At 48.8% G+C, this 21,325-nt stretch overlaps 1 long non-coding RNA gene across 1 annotated transcript in view; it reads right to left on the bottom strand.

The window, feature by feature from the left end:
• The window catches only part of LOC134936595 (uncharacterized), a 27,667-nt gene extending 6,342 nt beyond the window's left edge, over nucleotides 1-21,325 (bottom strand). The window contains exon 1 of the long non-coding RNA XR_010180522.1: nucleotides 21,240-21,325. This is a non-coding gene — a long non-coding RNA (uncharacterized LOC134936595). The remainder of the gene's footprint in view (nucleotides 1-21,239) is intronic.

The raw sequence follows: 21,325 nt of genomic DNA, 5'->3' as shown, positions 1-21,325 counted from the left end.
TAATGAGAAGAGCTGTTCTCACTCTTCAGCTGCCAATCAAACACGAACAAGAAAAGACGGAGTGTGCTCTCAAGACAGAGTGTGCTCTCAGTAATGAGTGTGCTCTCTCCTGCCATCCCATATGCTCCTCGGGATCCAAAATGGGCTCCTGCATTAGCCATAATAGCTACAGCAACTGTAAGTGCTTGATGGGCATTATAAGAGGCAAATAGGCGGGGGAGGGGGGTTCTGATGGGTATATTAATAGCATGTGGGGAGGTCTGCTGGGCATTATAAGAGGCTGTTGAGGGTTTCTGGGTAAGTGGGGGAAGGTCTGATGTAATATAAAAGGCATCTGGGAAGGTTTAGGGCTTGTTAGGGGTCTGACTGACATAAGGGGCAAGGAGGTTTGAGGGCATTTTGGGGGTCTGTTGGGCATTTAGCATATGAAAAAACTTATAGCCTAGAGGTGACATGAAAAAAATGGTGAGACTCTAGGGTGCCACGATCCAAACAAGTTTGAGAACCACTGGCGTAGTAGGTTCTATGGTAGTCCACAGTTACACTTGACTCCTTACATATGGGGGGTAATTCCGAGTTGATCGCAGCATCAAATTTGTTAGCAGTTGGGCAAAACCATTTGCACTGCAGGTGTGGCAGATATAACATTTGCAGAGAGAGTTAGATTTGGGTGGGGTGTGTTCAAACTGAAATCTAAATTGCAGTGTAAAAATAAAGCAGCCAGTATTTACCCTGCACAGAAACAAATAACACACCCAAATCTAACTCTCTCTGCAAATGTGATATCTGCCCCCCCTGCAGTGCACATGGTTTTGCCCAACTGCTAACCAATTTGATGCTGCGATCAACTCGGAATTACCCCCATAAATCCTTGCTGTGCTAGATTTCCACCAGGAACCTCTTTCGGGGGCTCTGAGGGGAAGTGCAGAAGACGACAGTGGGCCCCAGCACTCCTTTTTAGCAGTGATGGTAGAGCAAGGATAACACCTCACAAATAAATACAGTTTACAGATGGGTACATGTTTATCTTGACCTTTAATAGGATTAACTGAGACTGGGCAGTCAGACTTAATCCCCTGCTGTATTGTTCTCAGTATTGTATTGCAGCTGAGAACAATAGATGAAGGGTTTGTGTAACTAAACTATGGTGTGCCTAGGCGCAGCAAACTAGCCAAGATAACCGTGGACCCATCTGTATGAGTAGATGGACAATAATGCTATGTTCCAATGATACATAAGAAATCAAAAGCATAGACCCTATCTTTTTCTCCATCTACAAGTAGATAAGCTGCTTTCCAACACTGATGTAGAAAAACGACTACATAAAATAGGGTGTAACGTCGATTTAAAGCAGTAACTAGAGTTTGTAATAGAGCCCATCTTGGAGGAAGCTACAGTGTACTGTATATAGAGACCCAAGCAGTCTTCACCTGGGGAACATGAAAACATTTACATTTATAAACATTTGCACAAGTAAGCAGGCCTAGTCTCCCCTACAGAGGGCTCAAACAGTCAGTTAGCCCCACCTTAATTTGTGAAAGTTATTGAGGAGAGTTGGGTACCATGACCCACCCCCTGTATCCATGCAACTGTACACTTTTTGTTATGTAATCGTAAATTCGCAAAGCACCTAGTATTCCTATCTGGTTGTGACAGAGAGTAGTATGTCGTAAAGTGATGTTTTTTCACACACAAAAAAATCTTGTCAAAGTAAATTTTCTACATATGACATAATGACAAAGCAATTCTTCTACAAGACAAAGCCCCCAACTCCGACACACGTCTAGCAGAAGTTAAGGCCAACAAAGTGACAGCCTTCCACATGAGAAACGACCTCAACCTCCTGTAGAGGCTCAAACCAGTCCGACTGGAGGAACTGCAACACCACGTTAAGATCCCAGGGCGCCGTAGGCGGCACAAAGGTAGGTTGGATGTGCAGAACTCCCTTCAAAAAAGTCTGAACCTCAGGGAGGGCAGCCAACTGTTTCCGGAAGAAAATGGATAGGGCCAAAATTTGGACCTTTACGGATCCCAACCTCAGGCCCATATCCACACCTGCTTGCAGGAAGAGGAGAAAACGTCCCAGTTGAAACTCCACCGTAAGAAACTTCTTGGACTCACACCAAGATACGTATTTTTTCCAAATACGATGGTAATGTTTAGACGTAACTCCTTTCCTAGCCTGTATCAGGGTAGGAATAACCTTGTTCGGAATGCCCTTCCGAGCTAGTATCAGGCGTTCAACCTCCATGCTGTCAAACGCAGCCGCGATAAGTCTTGATAGGTGAACGGCCCCTGCTGCAGCAGGTCCTCCCAAAGAGGAATAGGCCTCGGCTTTTCTAGCAGTAGATCCAGAAGATTCGCGTATTTGAGGTATATCCCAAAGATTTGTCACCTCCGTGAACACCACCGGATGGAGTCCCCACTCTGCAGGATGGAGATCGTTTCTGCTGAGGAAGTCCGCTTCCCAGTTGTCTACTCCTGGAATGAAGATTGCTGACAGTGCCAACGTGTGTTTTTCTGCCCAGAGGATGATTCTTGTTACCTCTGACATTGCAGCTCTGCTCTTTGTTCCGCCCTGTCGGTTGATGTAAGCCACCGTCGTTACATTGTATGACTGCACTTGAATGGCCCGATTTCTCAGAAGATGGGCCGCTTGTAGAAGACCGTTGTAGATGGCTCTTAGTTCTACAATGTTTATCAGCAGGCCGGCTTCCAGACTTGACCACCTTTTTTTGGACGGTCTCCCCTTGAGTGACTGCGCCCCAGCCTCGGAGACTTGCATCCATGGTTAGAAGGATCCAGTCCTGAATCCCGAACCTGCAGCCCTCCAGAAGGTGAGGTATTTGCAACAACCAGAGGAGTGAAATCCTGGCCTTTGGTGACAGATGTATCCTCTGGTGCATATGTAGATGGGATCCCGACCACTTGTCCAGGAGATCCAGTTGGAAGGACCGATAATGAAACCTCCCATACTGTAGAGCCTCGTAGGAGGCCACCATCTTTCCCAGAAGGTGAATGCACTGATGAACCGACACCCGGGCTGACTTCAGGACATCCCGGACCATTGTTTGTATCACCAACACTTTTTCCTCTGGAAGAAACACCCTCTGCACTCCCGTGTCGAGGATCATTCCCAGAAAGGTCAACCTTCTGGTTGGTTCCAAATTTGATTTTGGAAGATTCAGGATCCAACCGTGTTCCCTTAACAGGTGGGTCATGAAAAGGATGGACTGTAACAGCTTCTCCTTGGACAGTGCCTTTATCAGCAGATCGTCCAGATATGGAATTATGTTCACCCCCCTGTCTGCGGAGGAGAACCATAATTTCTGCCATCACCTTGTTGAAAACCCTCGGTGCTGTGGAGAGGCCAAATGGCAGAGCCTGGAACTGATAGTGACAATCCAACAGTGCGAATCGGAGATAAGCCTGATGCGGTGGCCAAATCGGAATGTGGAGGTACGCATCCTTGATATCCAGGGATACCAGGAATTAACCCTCTTCCAGACTTGATATCACCGCCCTTAGAGACTCCATTTTGAACTTGAACTCCTTCAGAAAGGGATTTAGCGATTTTAGGTTCAGAATGGGCCTGACCGAACCATCCAGTTTCGGTACCACGAAAAGGTTCGAATAGTAAGCTTTGTTTTGCAGAGGAGGGACCGGTACAATAACCTGTGCCTCCAACTTCTGGACGGCTGCCTTCAGGACAGCCCTGTCTGCCAGCAACGCTGGCAAGCATGATTTTAAGAACTGGTGAGGAGGGAGATCTTGAAATTCTAGCCGGTACCCCTGGGACACAATATCTTGTACCCAGGGATCGAGACCGAACGACACCCAGACGTGACTGAAATGTCTGAGTCTCGCCCCCACCGGCCCTACCTCCAGGCCGCTTGGTCACCGTCATGCTGAGGACTTTGGCGTACCTGAAGCAGGCTTCTGTTCCTGGGAACCCGCAGCAGCAGGTTTCTTGGATTTTTGGTCGACCTCCTCTAAAGGTGTTAGACGGTTTGGCCTTTCTTGTTTTAGCAACCCGACAGGACTGTGATGCAGCTGAAGAAAAGGGTTTCTTCGTAGCAGGTGCAGCTGAGGGAAGAAAAGGTGACTTACCCGCTGTAGCTGTGGAGATCCACGCATCTAATGCTTCCCCAAAGAGAGCCTGACCTGTGAAGGGTAGGGTTTCCACACCTCTCCTGAATTCCACGTCGGCAGACCACTGGCACAGCCAAAGTCCCCTACGAGCTGAGACAGACATGGAAGAAATTCCTGCAGCCATGGAACCCATGTCTTTCATGTATTCTATGAGAAATCCTGTTGAATCCTGAATGTTACGCAAAAACAATTCAACATCAGACTTATCCATAGTATCCAAATCTTCAAGACCTGACCACTTTACTATAGCTTTGGCAATCCAAGCACTGGCAACAGTGGGACGTAATATAGCCCCTGAAGCCATGTACATGGATTTGAGCGTATTATCAATTTTACGATCAGCCAGCTCTTTCAAGGCGGTGGATCCTGGAACACGTAAAACCACCTTTTCTGAGAGTCTGGATACAGACGCGTCAACAATGGGCGGGTTTTCACCATTTTTTTATCCTCCACAGGGAAAGGAAACACCACCAGGACCCTTTTAGGGATCAGGATTTTTTTTCTCAGGGTTTTCCCATGCTTTTTCAAAAATAGCATTTAATTCTTTTGACGCAGGGAAGGTTAGCGAGGCTTTCTTATTTTCAGTAAAGTAATCCTCCTCAACCTGCACAGGTGTTGTATCAGTAATATTCAACACATCCCTAATGGCCTCTATCATCAACTGCACCCCTTTTGCAAGAGATGCTGCCCCCCTCAATACTTCCCCATCACCGCCCGCAGTGTCAGAATCGGTATCTGTGTCATCTTGCATAATTTGTGCAAGAGCACGTTTTTGGGAATATACAGCGGGGGGCCCTGAGGTAACAGAACTGGGTCAGACTGCCATAGAGCTCTGTAAAGCCTGAGTTGCAGACTCATTCTGTGCAACTCTAGTAGAAATCTGAGAAATCATAGATTTGATAGAGGATAACCACTTAGGCTCCCTTGCTGGTATCTGTGCTAAAACAGTGCAATCCTGATTACATGGAATGGGATCATCCTGAGAGGACATATCCTCTGCAGCATATGACACAGAGTACCTGGACATAGCTTAATGGAGACCACAGACACTCCACACACACAGGGGAGGGCAGACAGAGTTTCACCCCCAAGAATGGCAAGAGAGACACAGAGATTGGAGCCAACCCACACACGGCGCATTTAGGTAAAGGGAGACCCCCAACTAGCGCTGACTGTGCACCTTAATAGGTTACACAACCTGTATACAGCCCCCCCCCCCCCCCTTCTACAACCCCCTGGTACCGTGAGAGATAGCTGGAGTTGTTCTGGAGGTACTTGCTCTTCACTGACAGCGTTGTGCAGGCAGGAAAATAGCGCTGAACGCTGCTGGGTCTGCACTGAGGAGAAGCTCCGCCCCCAAAATGGTGCTGTCTTCCCGCTCTTCATAGAATTATACTGGCCTGAGGAATTATGCTGGCTGAGATCCCGGGACATCGAAAGTCTGTGAGACCAGTGTAGGGTGTAGGCATACCTCCCAACTGTCCCGATGTTCGCGGGACAGTCCCCCAAAAACGGGATTGTCCCGCGGTGTGGGGGGGGGGCAGTTGGGAGGCCCTGTCTCTCGCTGCCCTGCTTAGCAGAGCAGCTGAGAATAGACGCTGTTCGCATGCGCACAGCGTCTATTCACGAGTGACAGCGGGAGAAGGGGGCATGCCAGCAGCTCACAGAGCGCTGGGCATGCCCCCTTCAGTGACAGACAAGGGAGGCGTGACCTAAATCGCCGTGAAGCCACGCCTTCTTTCAGAGTCCACGCCCCCTTTTTCGGGAGCACGCGAGTTTTCGCCGCATGTGTGTACCTCTTAAACATTAAAGAAAGTTGGGAGGTATGGTGTAGGCGTTGGCTCAGGGCGCCCCTCACAGCGCCGCACTATGTATCGCTAAGCCCCGGAGCGCAGTTAGTACTGCGCTCCATACCCTGTTTCCGCCATCTTCACACTGGTCCCCCGCTTGCTAGGGGGGTCGGTGGCTCACTCGCCACCAATCTTCTGGCTCCGTAAGGGGGTGGTCGCATGCTGCTGGGGTGAGCGATCCCCTGTGGTGGGGAACGATCGATCCCCTCAGGAGCTCAGTGTCCTGTCAGCGGAAATAGTGGCTCAGACCCCGCAGGGCGGACACTACTCCCCCCCTTAGTCCCACGAAGCAGCGAGGCTGTTGCCAGCAGCCTCCCTGTAAAATAATAAACTCTAAAATAAACTTTTACCAGGAAAGCTCTGGAGAGCTCCCCTAGCTGTGACCGGCTCCTCCGGGCACATTTTCTAAACTGAGTCTGGTAGGAGGGGCATAGAGTGAGGAGCCAGCACACACTCTCAAACTCTTAAAGTGCCAATGGCTCCTGGTGGACCCATCTATACCCCATGATACTAATGTGGATCCCAGCATCCTCTAGGACGTAAGAGAAACATGAGGTATCGGCCACAATCAAATCCTCAGTCTTTCATCTGAGAAACATAGCCAGAATCAATCAATTCCCTCAGAAGAGCTGCATGAAGTCATGCTGAATGTGTATTTGTATTGTCACTGCCTAGACCAGTGTTTCTCAAACTGTGTGCCGTAGCACCCTGGGGTGCCTCAGTACACTCACAGGGGTGCCTTGGATTGGTGGTCCAGGACCAATTTAAATTATTTATGGTCAATGTAAAAGGCAAAAACAGTGTTGGTGGCTATCAATCATAAAAATGTGGACAAACAGAAGCAAATCTTGGCCATCACCACACAATTGAACTTTAGAATGACATATAAACACAATTTACTTAATTTAATATTTCTTTCTAAATTTCTCAATTAGAAATGTTTGGCCCAGGGGTGTTGTGAAAAAAATTCTGATACTCTAGGGTGCCGTGATTCAAAAAAGTTTGGGAACCACTGGTCTAGACTACTGCAGTGCCCTCTACCTGGCAGTAAAAGAATTGCACCGCTTGCAGATGGAACAAAATACAGCTGCCAGGCAATCAACACCCCAGCCCTGTTCCTGCCACATAACACCCATTCCCTACTCCCTTATCTGGATGACTATAAGATGGTGAATCTGTTTCAAGAATGGCTTACTGACTTTCAAATGCACTACCTGACCAGGGCCCAAGTACCTGAAGCAATTTCTGATTCCTTACTGCCCTCTTGCTTACTGCGATCTGTAGATGAAAGACAGCAGCATCTGGGGGCTGAGCTTTCAGCTTTGTGGCCCAGCCTATGAAACTCTTCCCTGCAGAGCTGGCGGAACCCGCTCAGCGAAGGGAGTGCAGGTATGCGCCAGACAGGAGAGGCGCTCTAACTGCTCTGCATCCCTTCCCTGCGCTGTTGTTGCCTGCTGCCGCTGCGCCTATCACTGTAGAAGCAGCCAGCAGCCTGGATCGCGGATCTTCTAGTCCCCCCACTCCAGCCCTGCCGCTGATGTCACCTCCTCTCGTCTTGTGTCAGCGCTGTGACGCTAGCAGGAGGAGGTGTGGGGACGGGACCAACAAAGGACGGCTTCGGGAGCAGAGAGTTGCAGTTACTGCTGACTGCAGTACTGCCAGGAGCCACTAGATGCCCCCATCTCCATGGACGGAGCCATTTCATCACCTGACAGGACTCAGGAACAAAAGTGAGACTGGCCGGGACCAGTACAGAGGAACTAAAGTGAGTTTTCTTTTTATGTGTGATTGTCTGTCTATCTGTCTGTCTGTCTATGTGTCTGCCTATTATCTATTTATCTATGTGTCTGCCTATTATCTATTTATATATGTGTCTGTCGATCTATCTATCTCATATCTATGGGGGAGTGTATTTTAGCATAGCAGGGCTGCGATCGCTTGTGCAGTCCTATGCTAAATGAGTTTAAAGCAAAACAAGACCAGCCCTGCAGCTACTCACCCAGTGCGACGGATCCAGCAATGATGTTCCCGGCTGTGACGTCAGACATCCACCCTCCAAACGCCTGGATCCGCCTGCGTTGGCCTCACCACGCCTGGGCAACGGTGAGTATCCGACCCAGAACGCCTCTTGCCTGTCCGTCTTCTTGCGATCGCCGATGCGATCACATTTCTCGTTGGCTGCGTCGCTTCCCGGCGGCAGCCGTCGTCAGGCAACGGCACACGTGCGCAATGCGTCCGGCGTGCATGCGCAGTTCTGAACCGTTTGCACTGCAGCGAATAACCGCTGCGTGCGAACGGGTCGGAGTGACCCCCAATGTGCGGTGTAATGTGAACAAGATTGTGCTACTTTGTGGAGTAATTTGAATTGGTACTATTGTGTGGCCACACCCCACCCGCTTCTTGCGGCATGCGACTTCGGTGCGCACTGTCCCTTTATTAAGTATGGGAGGGAGGGCACATATTTATATTTTGCAGGGAGGCTCCGAACACCCTTGCATCAGCCCTGCTTCCCTGCACAGTTCCAGAGGCCTCCGTTCAATTCTTTAAAAACAGACTCAAGACTTACCTGTTTACTTAGCATTTCACTCATGTCCCTTTAGTTCCTAAAAAAATAATAATACAACACTAATGCTTGGTTCTCTCTCCTGTTAAGCTTATTTTGAATTTTATGTTGTAAAGGTAAATGTAAAGCACTTTGAGTCATATTGGGAAAAAAGTGTTATATAAATAACATTATTTTTATTATTATTATTATTATTATTATTATTATTTATTATTATTTTGAACCAGTTTGCAATTTAGGGCAACAAAGTGAGTGACAGATTTCTCAGAAGCACTGACAAAGAGAACCGCACTTTTGCATTTAAAGAAAATAATGTGCCATTTTTCTCCACAAGGGGGAGATTTATCAAAGCTTGGAGATAAAGTGGAGAGAAATAAAGTATAAACCAGTAATTTTTCAAGCACATCCTGTAAAATGGCAGATGTTGATGAGTTAGTAGTTTGTCTCTCTCCACATTACCTTTTTTAAAGTTTGATTAAATCTCCCCCCAAAGTGATTTGCTGAAGAATCTACCTTACTCCAAAAAGCTGGAGGGACAGCACGGAGGGAGCAACACTTAATGTTTCCCTGCAGCGTTGATGGGTGGAATGTTGGATAGTTGTTGGTATGTAGAACAGATGACATATGACATGTTGAATGATAAACTTTAATTGGTTATGTTCAGATTTGGATTGGGATACCACGGTAGTGGGAAAGGTCCTGCCGGCCCATGTCACACTGCCTGCTGGCTCTGGCCGATTGATATGTCTGCCAGTGCTCGCTACTGGGATTTTATGTGGAACTGAAACCAGAAGCTGCCATCTGCTCTGGCTAGCAGACACTTACGAATACTTTAGCGGCGGTGGAATATAGGGAGCTCGTGTTCCAGGCACTGACTCTGGTGCGGCTCCAGACCTACCCCTTGGCGTCACAGCAGAGAACCCACCATAACCACCACACCAGCCTCTGGAACACACCTGTTACCAACCTAGGCCTCCAGTATACACACTACACCGCCCCCCCCTTCTGGCCCCCTAGACAAAGAGAACTCCCCCAGCCCAAGGGCATGCACTTTCTGCCCTACACCACCTCCCCTGGCCAAAAAGGGCATATACTACTCACTCTGCGCCAAACCCCCATAGACCTAAATTACCCCCTACCCAGGGACATACGCTATCTACCCTACCACCCACACCCCCAGCATAAACTCCCTACCTACTGGCCCCCTAGACACAGCACCTCCCCAAACCCAGAGACCCACTATCCTATCACCCCTTCCCCAAGGACATACACTACCCACCAACAAGCATGTCAGCAAGTACTGCAGACAGGTCAGAATTCTGTGGTGGACTGAGGAAATTTGGTAATGTTTATTTTTCCTGTGGGGGCCAATGTGTTTTGTCTCCTGCAGTGGCTAATGTTTTTTTTCTCCTGTCAGGGGCCACTGGTTTTTTTTTTCCTATTGAGGCCAGTGTGTTTGTTTGTTTTCTGTGGGAGCCAGTGTTTGTTTTTTTCCTGTGGAAGCCAATGTCTTTTTTTCTTCTGCAATGTTTTTTGTCTACGCATGTGGCTATGTTGCACCATGCATGTGTCATGATGGTGTTCGTACAGAGTTGCAGTCAGGGCTAGTTCTAGACCTTGTGGCACCCAGGGTGAAAGTTTCCATTGGCGCCTCTCCCCCCCATATCTAAAGTAGAATTAGATATTACATATGCCACACACAGTAACGCCCATTACTGTTAGGATTCTGTTCAGTATGTATCTGGTGTCAGCTGATCCATATGTGTTCTGTTCCTTTGGCTCTGTGTACATGCAGCTCAGCAGGTGCACAGGGTTTGTAATTAGAGTTAACACTCCCAGCCTGGCCTTGTTCATTGGTTAGTGTGGCTGTTAAAGGCCAGCTAGCTGAGTTCTCAGACGCCGGTGATATTATACTACTTTCCTGCCTGAACTACCTGCATTGCTTGGTGTCTTCGTCCTAGCTCCTGTTCATGCCGAGAAGCCTGGTTTTCCAGTTCATGTTATCCTGCCACAACCATTCTTGCCAGCTCATGTTCATGCCAGAACTATTTAGTTAAGTATTATGGACTTTCACTGTGCTCTGTGGATTCTCTAGTATTCACTACTCGTGTTACATGTTACTATGGACTCCTTCTATGCCTGCATGCTGTTATGCTTTATTATACAAATCGTGCAATCAGTTCTGTGGATTATATTACTCTGATTCCTTATTCAACTGTCTCATTACTTTGCTGCAATTCTCAGTCTGCAAACCCATTTACTCTTAGCTCATATTGTACCCTGGATTGTTACTGTGATTCCTCTGCCATACCTCATTATACCACTGCTATAATAAATACTTAGTATTCCTGCACTTCTGTGGACATTCATTACCTGCAACAGTGATTGTGATACATTCTAGTCCTGTAATCAAGTCCTGGCTCTTAGCTGTGTTATATTACTCACCTGCTGTCCATAATCAGTGTAAAGTGTGATGCTGCACATTTCAGTATTAAAGGGAGAGTCCATAGTCTGCTAACCTTCAATTCTGCTACAACGTGCTCAAGTTATTACTGTATTCCCCAGTCAAGTCTGGTTAACCATTTCTATGTCACACTGCATCTGCCTGCACCTCCAGTAGTAATTCTCTCCTTGTAATTCACCTGCCAAACATTAGAGGCAGGTGAATCGTAACATTATCACCGGCCATAAAACACACTACTGGAGTAGTATGCTCAGAATGGACCCAGTCGTTTCAAGTCCAGTCCAGATCTCAGCCGGTCAGACTCATGTTGCAGATCCAGTTCCGGGTCTTCTGAGCAAGCTGCAGAACTTTGAGAGTACACAGACACTGCTGTTACAGGCCTTTTTAGGAATATCTTCTCGTCTGGATCTGCTGCAGCAGCAGAGTATTCCAACCTCTCAAAGTGTCCTGGAGGCAGTTAATCCTTGCCATAATCAGCCTGGTGAGGACAATTTTGTTGGTACATTTTCTTGCAACTGTTCCAGGTCCTCTCTGTCCCATGGTGGAGTGAATCCTGAGCGACTGAGTAATTTGTTTGTGAAAATTGAGCAGTTACAAACGTTTTTTACTGGTATAACTCAATTGATACCAGAAATTTTTGGGAGTTTTCTGGACCTTTTCAAAGCTTACTCTCAGGTTTCTGAGACCAATGTGACTACAGACTCTTGCTTCCCCACTACTGAAATTCCCTCGTCAGGTTGGGGTGAAGGGAGATTTCGGAGTTACCTGCGACCCAGGCTTTCTGAAGCTGAACGCCAGCGGCGTATGGAGAATGGTCTCTGTCTCTATTGTGGGAGTGCAGAACACCTGATTAAAGACTGTTCATTATGCAGGTTCAGAAATAGTGATAAACTTCAGCCTTCCAGGGTTCAAGCTGATAAATCACTCAATGTTCTTCCAGACCCTATTTCTCCCAAAAAGGTTGCCCAAAAGAAAACTCTTATTTACAATTGGAGTCCTGTGACGAGGGGCTCAGAACTTAAATTTGGGAACCAGCAGGAGACTATTAAGTCTCTTATCAGCAGTGAGGTATTCACCGCCTGTGCCCCAGGAGGGGTCTCGAGTGGCTGTGCCCCAGGAGGGGTCTCGAGTGGCTGTGCCCCAGGAGGGGTCTCGAGTGGCTGTGCCCCAGGAGGGGTCTCGAGTGGCTGTGCCCCAGGAAGGGTCTCGACTGGCTGTGCCCCAGGAGGGGACTCGTGTGCCAAAGCCCCAGGAGGGGACTCGTGTGCCAAAGCCCCAGGAGGGGACTCGTGTGCCAAAGCCCCAGGAGTGAACTCGTGTGCCAAAGCCCCAGGAGGGGTTCCCACTGCCCTTGCCTCACGGCATGAGGACCCGCCTGCCCTTGCCTCACGGCATGAGGACCCGCCTGCCCTTGCCTCACGGCATGAGGACCCGCCTGCCCTTGCCTCACGGCATGAGGACCCGCCTGCCCTTGCCTCACGGCATGAGGACCCGCCTGCCCTTGCCTCACGGCATGAGGACCCGCCTGCCCTTGCCTCACGGCATGAGGACCCGCCTGCCCTTGCCTCACGGCATGAGGACGCTGTTTTCCCTTCCATCGGGCAAGCGAGGGCTGCCGTGTCAATGGTCAGTCCAAATGTTGTCTTGTCTTTCAGGGTCACTCAGTCATCCAAGTCTGCCTTTCCAGAGGTCCGTGAGGTGCCTGCCTTTCCAGAGGTCCGTGAAGTGTCCGCCTTGCCAGAGGTCCGAGAGGTGTCCGCCTTGCCAGTGGTCCGAGAGGTGTCCGCCTTGCCAGTGGTCCGAGAGGTGTCCGCCTTGCCAGTGGTCCGAGAGGTGTCCGCCTTGCCAGTGGTCCGAGAGGTGTCCGCCTTGCCAGTGGTCCGAGAGGTGTCCGCCTTGCCAGTGGTCCGAGAGGTGTCCGCCTTGCCAGAGGTCCGAGAGGTGTCCGCCTTGCCAGAGGTCCGAGAGGTGTCCGCCTTGCCAGAGGTCCGAGAGGTGTCCGCCTTGCCAGAGGTCCGAGAGGTGTCCGCCTTGCCAGAGGTCCGAGAGGTGTCCGCCTTGCCAGAGGTCCGAGAGGTGTCCGCCTTGCCAGAGGTCCGAGAGGTGTCCGCCTTGCCAGAGGTCCGAGAGGTGTCCGCCTTGCCAGAGGTCCGAGAGGTGTCCGCCTTGCCAGAGGTCATGCCAAGGCCTGTCCAGCCCCAGGAGGGGGTTCTGCCTGTCCAGCCCCAGGAGGGGGTTCTGCCTGTCCAGCCCCAGGAGGGGGTTCTGCCTGTCCAGCCCCAGGAGGGGGTTCTGCCTGTCCAGCCCCAGGAGGGGGTTCTGCCTGTCCAGCCCCAGGAGGGGGCTCTGCCTGTCCAGCCCCAGGAGGGGGCTCTGCCCGTCCAGCCCCAGGAGGGGGCTCTGCCCGTCCAGCCCCAGGAGGGGGCTCTGCCCGTCCAGCCCCAGGAGGGGGCTCTGCCCGTCCAGCCCCAGGAGGGGGCTCTGCCTGTCCAGATTCCAGAAAGGGTAGTTGATGGCCTCTCACCAAAAGGGTCAGCAAACCCTGAAGTCCCTGGATGGGTTCCAGTTTTCGTGTCCAGTTCTGAAGCCCCGGGTGGGGCATCTGATCCTGCAGCCCTAGAAAGGGCATCTGATTCAAGTTCTAGTGTTAAACATTGTGCCTCAGAGTTGATTTCCAGTGTGAACACAGCTTTCTCAGACTGTATCCAAAATGCCTCCAAACACGATCATGTCACATCTGTTAGTTTTAGTTCCAAGAAAGATCTCCATTGTAATACTCCAGAGAATATTGTCTTTGAAGGAGATCTTGCCCAATTCCGTGCCCTGGCTCGTCAGTATCTCATATACATCGAATCAGACTCGTCAATCAGCATCACTCCTGCCAATGCAGTTAATTATTTCCTCAGATCCTTCAGAGGGGAAGCTTTGAACTGGGCCAAACCTTTCATCAAGTCCAAAAATCCATTGCTCACTGATCTTCCTGCCTTCATTAAAGCGGTACAACAAAGATTCACCCCAAAATCAGACTGTTCAAAGTTGTCCATAGATTCAAATTCTGTCGTATCTATTTCCAGTCAAAGTCTACCTGTTCCGGTCAGTAAAGTTAAGTTAACTGCTTCTGCTTATGAGTCTCCTTGTCTTGCTGATCCTAAAGAGAAATTTCCTGCCCTACCGGTTCCCAGGAAGAACCTTAAGTTTCGTAAGTCTCAAGTAGAGGCTTCATGTCCTGTTGGTCCTGAGAAAGTTCTTCCTTCTGTCAAGCCTGAAATGAAAGTCCAGTCTGTTGGTCCTGCTAAAGACTCTCATTCTGTTGATCCTGACCAAGACCCAGACCCTATTATCTTTAATGGGAAGTTGGAGCAATTTCGAGATCTGTTACTTCACGTTCGGGAATTGGGTCCATGCCTTTCCTCTGATGCTGAGGTAATTCTATTCTTGGGCATGGCCTTCAAGGGGGAGGCTCTGAAATGGCTTAAACCACTCATCTCTTCCAATGATCCTGTTCTTCAAGACTTGAAAGCCTTCAGTAATGCTGTTACTAAAAGATTTAGTGGTCCTGAAATAGATTTTTCTGAATGTTCTGGGAGTCCTGCCTTGTCCACGAAAGAACCTTCTATTACTGAAGTCGGATCACCTTTGAGGAACCAGCGCACAAATGACTTTTCATCTCACAAAAACTGCAGGCTTCCTAAATCTTCTCCAAAACAACAAACCAAGTACATAACTTCTGGCTATATGTCATTCTCCTCCCCGTACAATTGGTCTTCTGAAAATTCCTGTCATTTGAACTCATCATCTGCTCAGTCTGTCAAGTTTTTATCTCCTGCTAAGAAAGCTGTGGTTTTGCCTTGTGACGTTGACTCCAATTTGGATTATGACTCAGTAGCTGAAGAAGCTTTGTTACTGGAGTCACCTGTAAGCTATGACAATGTCTTTATGCTTCCAGTGGTAAAACCAAAACGGTCCCGTAAGAAGAAGCATCGTCGGAGATCTTGAATTTATGATTTATCTCTAAGACTTTTTGTTTCCCTTAGTCCTGTTTGGGTGTCCGGAGTCCACCCTGAAGGGGGGGGGGGGGGGGTAATGTTAGGATTCTGTTCAGTATGTATCTGGTGTCAGCTGATCCATATGTGTTCTGTTCCTTTGGCTCTGTGTACATGCAGCTCAGCAGGTGCACAGGGTTTGTAATTAGAGTTAACACTCCCAGCCTGGCCTTGTTCATTGGTTAGTGTGGCTGTTAAAGGCCAGCTAGCTGAGTTCTCAGACGCCGGTGATATTATACTACTTTCCTGCCTGAACTACCTGCATTGCCTGGTGTCTTCGTCCTAGCTCCTGTTCATGCCGAGAAGCCTGGTTTTCCAGTTCATGTTATCCTGCCACAACCATTCTTGCCAGCTTATGTTCATGCCAGAACTATTTAGTTAAGTATTATGGACTTTCACTGTGCTCTGTGGATTCTCTAGTATTCACTACTCGTGTTACATGTTACTATGGACTCCTTCTATGTCTGCATGCTGTTATGCTTTATTATACAAATCCTGCAATCAGTTCTGTGGATTATATTACTCTGATTCCTTATTCAACTGTCTCATTACTTTGTTGCAATTCTCAGTCTGCAAACCCATTTACTCTTAGCTCATATTATACCCTGGATTGTTACTGTGATTCCTCTGCCATACCTCATTATACCACTGCTATAATAAATACTTAGTATTCCTGCACTTCTGTGGACATTCATTACCTGCAACAGTGATTGTGATACATTCTAGTCCTGTAATCAAGTCCTGGCTCTTAGCTGTGTTATATTACTCACCTGCTGTCCATAATCAGTGTAAAGTGTGATGCTGCACATTTCAGTATTAAAGGGAGAGTCCATAGTCTGCTAACCTTCAATTCTGCTACAACGTGCTCAAGTTATTACTGTATTCCCCAGTCAAGTCTGGTTAACCATTTCTATGTCACACTGCATCTGCCTGCACCTCCAGTAGTAATTCTCTCCTTGTAATTCACCTGCCAAACATTAGAGGCAGGTGAATCGTAACAATTACACGTTATGCCACACACGGTAATGCCTATTACAACTTATACCACACACCGTAATGCCCATTGCACATTATGCCACACACCATAATGCCTATTACAACTTATGCCACACACGTAATACCCACAACATGTTATGCCACACCGTAATGCCCATTACACATTATGCCACACACCGTAATGCTTATTACAACTTATGCTACACCATAATGCCCATTACACGTTATGCCACACACCGTAATGCCCATCACATATTATGCCACACACTGTAATGTCCATTACATATGTGCAACACATTGTAATGCCCATTACATATTATGCCACACACTAATGCCCATTACACATTATGCTATACACTGTAATGCCCATTACACATTATGCCACATACAGTTATGACACCATTTTATGCTCCACAAACAATAATGTCCCTTACAAATGCTGTAAGGCTTCTAATTACTTTTAAATTACCTGCTCGTTGCCAGGGGTTTCAAACTCATTGCCAGGAGTCTCATGCTTGTTGCCAATAGTTTCATGCTTGTTGTCACGGGTTTCCTGCTCGTTGCCAAGGGTCTCATGCTCATTGCCAAGGGTTTCATGCTTGTTGTCAGGGGTTTCATGCTCTCTGTTCCATGCTCGTTGCCAGGGGTCTCATGCTCGTTGCCAGGGGTCTCATGCTCGTTGCCAGGGGTTTCCTGCTTGTTGTAAGGTGTTTACATGGGAGAAGATGTTTTTCTGCATCTCTTCCAACCGCCAGCATTCCTGGAGCTATCAGACACTAGAGGTCAAGTAGGACCTCTAGCATCTGCCTCCCTGCTGTCGTCTAGATGCTAGAGGTCAATTAGGACCTCTAGCGTCTGTCTGCCTCCCTCCTTGGTGTCTCCTGCAGTGGGCGCCCACACAGCGCCTGCCGCAGCCGGGGGGGCGGTGGATGCCTGCAAGGTGACTTCGGTCGCTTTCTCAGGCTGCAGTGCCCCAGGCGGCTGCCCTGCTAGCCCACACTTAAAACCACTCCTGATTGCAGTGCAGATTCAGACGCACACAAGAAGTGTATTAGAAATGTGGTGGGCATTCCTAGGTGGTTAGACGGAGTTGGCTAATCAGATGCATATGTAACATTTTATGGGCATGTTAGGCGTGTTGCTGAAAGTAGTTGCGTATAGAAACACTAAATTGGTCACATTGGAGGTCGTACCCAGAAGGATGATCTGTACCTAGCATAGGGTTGGTGAAAGTTTCAATGATGCGATGGATGGTGGCATATACAGATGCACAAAGCATTATTGCAGGAGTCTGTAGACACTGAAAGCGGGCGTCTCAATCGTTGCATATTTGGACGCATGGATGTGCACCAGGGAAGGGTATTGTAGCTGCGTTAGCATGAAGTCACAAACACTACTGCAGCCAACTCAGAATCAGGCCTTATGATAAAAGATCCTGCCCCCCCTCGACAGACCCCACCCCCTCAACAATGCTGCTTCCATAAATTTCCAGGGCTGGTCTTCAATCACAATTCACACCTGGTTAACCTGGTTTTAGAATGTTTCAAGTTATCTTTAAGAAAATAAATAAAGGTGGGTACACACTAGTAGATATATCTGCAGATCAATTGATCTGCAGATATATCTATGTACGGATCGGGCAGTGTGCTGTGCATACACACTGCCCGATCCGTCGGGGGACTGACGTCATGAACTGGGCGGGCGCCCGCCCAGTTCACCTGTCAATCACCGCCGGCCGCCGCAGCATGTGTACGGGCGGTCGGACGACCGCCCCGTACACACACAGCGATGCGCCAATATATCGTTAGATATATTGGCCGTCGGCTGTGCTGCGCAGCCGACGCGATACGTCTGTGAACGACGGAGTTCACAGACGTATCGCCCGTACACACTGGCCGACGGTCCCGCGATGTATCGGCCGTTCAAGAGAACGGCCGATATATCGACCAGTGTGTACGGGCCTTAAGACTATTTTCAAAAAGAAAAGGCATTGGTAAATATACATTTATCCTCATGTTTAAACTTGAAAAAGTCAGTTGGTCAATTTACCCTCAGATATCTCAATTTACCCATTGTCTAGAATCAGTTTACCCTTAATCTAGGGCAAACTGAGAATATGAGAAGTCTTATTTTCACAGCCCTTTGTCATAGATGCATTCTTATCATTTTGACAGACAGAAGACATCATGAAATAAATGTATTTGTTTTCGTTTTCATTCTGTCTAGGGAAAAACATAAGTAAAAATTGTCTCATTTTACCCCACTCTCCCCTATTTAGAATTTTGTTACCTGGTAATTTGACCCGGTAATTTGCAGATAAACATGGGTATTTTGTCTGTGTGAAAGGGTCAACCCATGTCATAATTCCTGTGTCTCCGACCCTGGTAAATTCCAGGGTCGGTCCCGGGAATTACAACACGGGTTGACCCTTTCACACAGAAAAAGGAGCTGTGTGTTTCATGAAATTACCGGATGGAACTGCTTCACCTGGTAATTTCATTTTCTGTCTGAAAGGGGTATTAGTGATTTCTCTGCATAAGCAAGCATGGACAGACAAAGAAAATGTTTGCTTATGGTTAAAGCCGGCATTACCACGAGGTAGTGCCAGGAGACCTAAAACACCACCATGATGTCACTTATTATTATTATTATTATTATTATTACTACATTTTATTTATAGGGCGCCACAAGTGTTTCGCAGCGCCGTACAAAGTACAGTACAGGGAGACAAAACTTAGCATAACAGTAAATAAATAACAAAAATGGAGTGCAGGTAACAAAGAGCAACACAATTCTCAAAACATAATACAGCTTAGATGTAAGTAGCGAAGGAGTAATCATTGTACTACTTGGGGCTGGCGGCCATAAATAGAGATGAGCCTTTACCAGCAGGACAGAAAGCAGGTAAAGATGATTCGAGTGAAATGTGTCAAGAAGAGGGTTTAGACAAGAGGAAAGAATGCCCTGCTCTGAAGAGCTAACAATCTAGTGGGGAGGGGCAACAGACAGATGACATGAGGTGCAAGCAGGTAGAAGCCTGATGGTGGTATGCGAGCAAAGCAGAGATGTCCAAGGCATGGGGCAGGGGGATGGAGGAGCAGCCTAAGGACTAGGTTATGCATTGGAGGGGTACGCTTTGATGAATAGGTGGGTTTTCAATGCCCGTTTGAAGCTTTGCAAGGTCGGGGAGAGTCTAATGGAGCGGGGGAGCGCATTCCACTGAAGGGGTGCAGCACGGGCAAAATCCTGAACTCGTGCATGGGAAGCAGTGACCAAGGCAGAGGAGAGGCGACGGTCATCAGCCGACCGTAGTGGGCGGGAGGGAGTATGAAGGGAGAGGAGGTTGGAGATGTAGGGAGCAGTGGAATTAGAGATGGCCTTGTATGTGAGGGTGAGGAGTTTGAAGAGGATTCTGTAGGGGAATGGGAGCCAGTGTAGATTTTGTTGAAGGGGAGTGGTAGAAGTGGAGCGGCGGGAGAGGAAGATGAGCCTAGCTGCAGAGTTGAGGACAGATTGGAGGGGAGCGATGTGGGAGCAAGTGAGGTCAGTGAGGAGCACATTGCAATAGTCAAGTCGTGAGATGACCAGTGAGTGGATGATAAGTTTAGTTGCACTCTGGGAGAGAAATGGCCTGATGCAAGCAATGTTGCGTAGCTGGAACCGACAAGATTGCGCCAGAGCTTGGATGTAGGGTGCAAAGGAGAGGGAGGAGTCAAGAGTGACGCCCAGGCAGCGGAGTTGGGGAACGGGGGAGATGATAGTGTTGTCAACAGTGATAGAGATGTTTGTAGGGGGTGTTGCTCTGGCTGGGGGAAAGATAATAAGTTCAGTTTTATCCATGTTGAGCTTCAGAGAGCGCTCAGACATCCAGGAGGAGATGGCAGAGAGGCAGCTGGAGACCTGAGAGAGGACAGAGGGGGACAGATCAGGAGAGGAGAGGTAGAGTTGTGTGTCATCAGCATAGAGGTGGTATTGAAGGCCAAAGGAGTTAATGAGCGCACCCAGGGAAGAGGTGTAGAGGGAGAACAGAAGGGGGCCTAGGACAGAACCCTGAGGGACACCAACAGGAAGGATGGAAGGGTGTGAGGTGGTTCCGGAGGCAGACACAGAGAAGGAGCGGTTAGTGAGGTATGAGGTAAACCAGTCAAGGACGGTGCTAGAGAGGCCAACATTTTGGAGTGTGCGGAGGAGGAGAGGGTGATCCACGGTGTCAAAGGCAGCAGAGAGGTCCAGAAGGATGAGCAAAGAGAAGTGGCCCTTGGATTTGGCCGAAAGCAGGTCACTGGTGACTTTCACCAGGGCAGTCTCGGTGGAGTGGAGTGGGCGAAAGCCAGATTGTAGTGGATCAAGGATAGAGTGGTCAGAGAGGTAGCTTGTGAGACGGCTGTAGACCAGTCGTTCAAGTAGTTTGGAGGCGAAAGGGAGAAGAGAGATGGGGCGGTAGCTAGTGAGTGATGAAGGGTCGAGGTTGGCTTTTTTGAGAATAGGGGACACCAGAGCATGTTTGAATGGTGAGGGAAAGATGCCAGTAGAGAGCGATAGGTTAAAGAGGTGAGCAAGGTGGGAGCATGCAGAGGGGGGGAGGGAGCGGAGAAGACGGGAGGGGAGGGGGTCCAAGTGGCAGGTTGTGGGGGGAGAGGATAAGATGAGGGAGTGGACTTCCTTGTCTGAGGTGGGACGGAAGCAGGACAGAGTGGGATAGATGGACGGGAGGGACGGTGGGAGCAGGGGGGCAGCAGAGGGGTGACGGGAGGAGATGTCATTTTGAATATCCTCAATTTTGGAGATGAAGAAGGAGGCAAAGTCAGTGGGAGTGAGGGAAGAGGGGAGGGGAGGAGGAGGGGGGCGAAGGAGAGTGTTGAAAGTTTCAAAGAGTCGGCGTGGACTGGAGGACTGAGAAGAGATGAGTGTTTGGAAAAAGGATTGCTTGGCGAGAGAAAGAGCAGAGCTATAGGAAGAGAGGATAAATTTGAAATGGAGAAAGTCCGCCAGAGAATGGGATCTCCTCCAGGAGCGTTCTGCAGACCGTGAACATTTTTGTAGGAATCGTGTGAGTTTGGTGTGCCAGGGTTGGGGTTTGGAGCGGCGGAGGGGGACAGATGAGAGGGGGGCCACAGAGTCAAGAGCAGCAGTAAGGGAAGAGTTATAGAAGAGTTATCACACATTTTCACCTTAAATCCCCCTCACTGTGCACCAGACACTGTCATGGAGGGGCTACAGTGGGCAGCTTCTAACCTGTGAAGCTGTCGGCTGCTGC

This window comes from Pseudophryne corroboree, chromosome 6 (assembly GCF_028390025.1).
Source record: "Pseudophryne corroboree isolate aPseCor3 chromosome 6, aPseCor3.hap2, whole genome shotgun sequence".
Classification (NCBI taxonomy): domain Eukaryota; kingdom Metazoa; phylum Chordata; class Amphibia; order Anura; family Myobatrachidae; genus Pseudophryne; species Pseudophryne corroboree.
This window is presented reverse-complemented; position numbering and strand designations above follow the sequence as displayed.